Below are 5,000 nucleotides of genomic sequence, written 5' to 3' on the forward strand. Positions count from 1 at the left end.
GGGCGCGCGCGGCCGTGGCCTGGGCGGGCGCGGCGCGGCCGGGGCCTGGGCGCGGCCGTGGCCTGGGCGCGGGCGCGCGCGCCAGGCGCGCAGCGCGGCCGTGGCCTGGGCGCGGGCGCGCGCGGCCGCGTGCGGCTGGGGCTCATGGGCGCGGCTTGGGCCGCGCATGGGCATGCCATGGCTTTGGCACGCTGGGCACCGTCTTGGCCGACCTTGGAGGCACTTGGCCAAGCATTGGAGGCCTTGGCTTGGCCTAGGCTTGGCCAAGTGTGAATGGGCTTGGCCTATTGCGAAGAGTCACGGCAAAGGTTCGACCGAAGCTCGCGGCGCCCCGGACGGAGCCGGGCCGCTCCCGCCTTTGCCGCGGCGCACGGGCGCCGCCGCCGTCCGGCCGTCGCGGCGGCCGCGCACGGCACTTCGGCTTCCTCCGTCGGCCCTCCCGGGACGCGCGACCCGTGCGACCGGGACGCGCATCCCGTGCGACCGGGACGCATGTCCGGGCGGTTCCCGTTTGCAACGCTCCTCGGTACTTTGGAACGCTTGGGGTGGGCTTTGGGCGGATGCCCCGCTGGGGTGGTAGGGAGGGGGGGCTGCTGCCGCCGCGGCGGGCCTTCCGCTCCACTCCGCACAAGCCCGCCGTGGGCACTCGCTGCGGGCGTGCCCGGCACCGTTCGTCCTCGAGGGATTCGGCCCGTCGGCTCGCTCGGATGGGCCACGCGCAGCGGGCCCACGACGGAGCCGGCACGCTCCTTCTGCTGGCGCGGCGCTCGGTCTACGCCTCCGGCCGGCCGTTGCGGCGGCCGTGCACGGCGCTTCGGATCGGTCGGCCCGTCGTCCCGTCCCTGACGAAGTTTTCGCGGCCGCGCGCGCGCGGAGTTGGATCGGCCTTACTTGGTCCGATCCTTCGCCCTCGCATGTTGCGTGGGCTCGGTCCCGTCCCGTTCGGTGAAATCTTTGTCCGCTCTGGTGCGTCCCTGTGGGTTCCTTTGTCGGTTTTGCGGGTTCGGCCGGGCCTTCCGTGCCGGCCCGTCGGCTCGCTCGGATGGGCCACGCGCAGCGGGCCCACGACGGAGCCGGCACGCTCCTTCTGCTGGCGCGGCGCTCGGTCTACGCCTCCGGCCGGCCGTTGCGGCGGCCGTGCACGGCGCTTCGGATCGGTCGGCCCGTCGTCCCGTCCCTGACGAAGTTTTCGCGGCCGCGCGCGCGCGGAGTTGGATCGGCCTTACTTGGTCCGATCCTTCGCCCTCGCATGTTGCGTGGGCTCGGTCCCGTCCTGTTCGGTGAAATCTTTGTCCGCTCTGGTGCGTCCCTGTGGGTTCCTTTGTCGGTTTTGCGGGTTCGGCCGGGCCTTCCGCGCCGGCCCGTCGGCTCGCTCGGATGGGCCCCGCGGAGTTGGCCCACGACGGAGCCGGCACGCTCCTTCCGCTGGTGCGGCTCTCGGTCTACGCCTCCAGCCGGCCCTTGTGGCGGCCGTGCGCGGCGCTTCGGTTCGGTCGGCCGGTCTTCCTGTCCCTCACGAAGTGCTCGCGGCCGCGCGCGCGCGGAGTTGGATCGGCCTTACTTGGTCCGATCCGTCGCCATCGCATGTTGCGTGGGCTCGGTCCCGTCTCGGTGAAATCTTGGGCCGCTTTGGTGCGTCCCTGTGGGTTCCTTTGTCGGTTTTGCGGGCTCGGCGCCGGGCCTTCCGCGCCGGTCCGTCGGCTCGCTCGGACGGACCGTGCGCAGGTGGTCCCCGACGGAGCCGGCACGCTCCTTCCGCTGGCGCGGCGCTCGGTCTATGCCTCCGGCCGGCCCTCGCGGCGGCCGTGCGCGGCGCTTCGGTTCGGTCGGCCGGTCGTCCCGTCCCTCACGAAGTTCCTGCGGCCGCGCGTGCGTGGAGCGGGATCGGCCTTACTTGGTCGGATCCGTCGCCCTCGCCTGTTGCGGGGGCTCGGTCCCGTCCCGTTCGGTGAAAGCTTTGCCCGCTCTGGTGCGTCCCCGTGGGTTCCTTTGTCGGTTTTGCGGCCTTGGCGGCGGGCCTTCCGTGTCGGCCCGTCGTGGGCCCGCTGCGCGTCCGTGCGCGGTGCTTCGGATCGGTAGGCCCGTCGTCTGGGTCCCTTACGAAGCTTTGCGCGACAGCTCCTTTGTCGCCGGTCCCCTGTTAGGGCTGACCGAGCCCTCCGTTCGCCCCCTGGCCCGTCGCATGGGCCCCCGGCGCCTCCGCGGCGCCCCACCGAAAACTGTCACGACGCGCATCCAGCGCCGACGAGGTCGCAGGTTACGTGCGGCAGCCGGGGGGCTAGGCCGAGCGGCGGCGGGCCCGCCCACGGACGGGCGCGGGGAGGAGCGCAGCCGGCACGCGGCGCGGAGCGGCGGCGGCATGCCGCCGGGCGGCCGTCGGCTCAACCGTGCCCGAGTCCCGCGGGCACCGCGTCGCCCGGCCGGCGCGAGCGGCGGCGGGCCCGCCCGCGGACGGGCGCGGGGAGGAGCGCAGCCGGCACGCGGCGCGGAGCGGCGGCGGCATGCCGCCGGGCGGCCGACGGCTCAACCATGCCCGAGTCCCGCGGGCACCGCGTCGCCCGGCCGGCGCGAGCGGCGGCGGGCCCGCCCGCGGACGGGCGCGGGGAGGAGCGCAGCCGGCACGCGGCGCGGAGCGGCGGCGGCATGCCGCCGGGCGGCCGACGGCTCAACCATGCCCGAGTCCCGCGGGCACCGCGTCGCCCGGCCGGCGCGAGCGCACGAGGGCGGGAGGCAACCGGGCGGCGCCTGCGGAACCGGATGCGACGGCCGGCGCGGCACGGCCCCGACGGGTCCGCACCGAAGACCAGCGCAGTGCGGATCGACCGCTGATGAGGTCAGAGGTTACGTGCGGCAGCCGGCCGGCTGGCCCGAGCGGCGGCCGGCACGCGACGGGGATCGAGCGGCCCCGACGGCTTGCAGCCGGGCGGCCGACGGCTAGGCCGTACCGGAGTCCCGCGGTCGTTCGGGCGAAGGGGCGCATGCTGCGGGAAAGGCCTGCGGCGGCGAACCGTCCGCCCGGCCGGCCAAGCCTTCCGCGGCGGCGCGCACGTGGCGGCGCGGCCGAGATGACCGAGCGAAGCCCCGGCGATGGGCGGCGCGCACGTGTCCGTGCGGCCGAGATGACCGAGCGAAGCCCGGGCGGCGCCCGCCGTGCGCCCTGCCGGATCGCGCCTTCCGCCGGCGCGCAACGCCGGTCCCGCGTTCCGGCCGCGGGAGAGGCCTGCGTCGGCGAACCGTCCGCCCCGCCGGCCGAACCTTCCGCGGCTGCGCGCACGTGTCCGTGCGGCCGAGATGACCGAGCGAAGCCCCGGCGACGGGCGGCGCCCGCCGTGCGCCCCGGCGGATTGCGCGGCCCGCCGGCGCGCAACGCCGGGCCCACGTTCCGGCTGCGGGAAAGGCCTGCGGCGGCGAACCGTCCGCCCCGCCGGCCGAACCTTGCGCGGCGGCGCTTACGTGTCCGTGCGGCAGAGATGACCGAGCAAGCTCCGGCGATGGGCGGCGCCCTCCGTGCGCCCCGCCGGATCGCCTGCGAGCGGCGAGCGTCCGGGCGGGCCCCTTTCGCAACTTCCCTCGGTACTCTAAACACCCCTTGCCTCTCGGTCTTCCCCCCGACCCTCTCGGTATTTGCTCGGATATGTGCATGCATCGTCCCTCGTCGCCTTCGGTTATCCTCCCCGGGGTGGGCTTTGCGCCGACGCGCCAACGGGGTGGTAGGGGGGCTGCAGCCGCGGCCGCCGCGTTTCACCATCCGCGCGTGCGCCGCCGGATCCGAGTGGAGGTCGCGGGCGACTCGTCGATGCTTGTACTAGGGGCGCATGCCGGCAGCCCCCCGCGGGGTGCGGGACCCCCGATCGGCGTGCGAGGGACGGGCGTCCGGGCGGGCCCCGTTTCCAACTTCCCTCGGAACATTAAAACCCCCCGACCCCCTCGGTCTTCGCTCCGGCCCTATCGCTATTGCTCGGATATGTGCATCCACCGTCCCTCGTTGCCTTCGGTTATCTACCCCAGGGTGGGCCTTGCGCCGATGCCCCGATGGGGTGGCAGGGGTGGGGCTGCCGCGGCCGGCGCGTTTCGGCATCCGCGCTTGGGGGCTCGGACCCGAGTGGAGGTCGCGGGCGGCTCGTCGATGCCTGCACCGGGAGCGCATGCCGGCAGCCCCCCGCGGGGCGCCGGACCCCCGATCGGCGTGCGATGGACGGGGGGAGGGGCGGGCCCGGTTTGCAAATTCCCTCGGTACTTTAAAATCTCACGGCCCTGTCGGTGCTCCCTCCGGCCCTATCGCCACTGCTCGGATATGTGCATCCACCGTCCCTCGTTGCCTTCGGTTATCTACCCCGCGGTGGGCTTTGCGCCGATGCCCCGATGGGGTGGCAGGGGGGCACGCTCTAGGCCGTGCCACGGGGCGCGGGCGCCGGCGCCGTACGTCCCTCGCGGCGGCCGTGAGCGGCACCTCGGCTTGCTCGGTCTGTCCTCCCGGGACGCGCGACCCGTGCGACCGGGACGCGCATCCCGTGCGACCGGGACGCGTGTCCGGGCCGTTCCCGTTTGCAACGCTCCTCGGTACTTTGGAACGCTTGGGGTGGGCTTTGGGCGGATGCCCCGCCGGGGTGGTAGGGAGGGGGGGCGGCTGCTGCCGCGGCGGGACTTCCGCTCCACTCCGCACAAGTCCGTCGCCTCGCGGCGGGCGCGCCCGGCACCGTTCGTCCCCGAGGGAGCCGGCACGCGCCCGCCGAGGCCCCGGCGCATGGGCGCCGCCGCCGGCCGTCCGCGCGGCGGCCGTGCGCCGGCTTCCTCCGTCGGCCCTCCCGGGATGCGCGACCCGTGCGATCGGGACGCGCATCCCGTGAGACCGGGACGCGTGTCCGGGCCGTTCCCGTTTGCAACGCTCCTCGGTACTTTGGAACGCTTGGGGTGGGCCTTGGGCGGATGCCCCGCCGGGGTGGTAGGGAGGGGGGGCTGCTGCTGCCGCGGCGGGACTTCCGCTCCACTCCGCACAAGTC

The sequence above is a fragment of the Phoenix dactylifera genome, chromosome 10 (assembly GCF_051530095.1).
Source record: "Phoenix dactylifera cultivar Ajwa chromosome 10, Ajwa_hap1_PhDact_Kaust_v1.1, whole genome shotgun sequence".
NCBI classification, from domain to species: domain Eukaryota; kingdom Viridiplantae; phylum Streptophyta; class Magnoliopsida; order Arecales; family Arecaceae; genus Phoenix; species Phoenix dactylifera.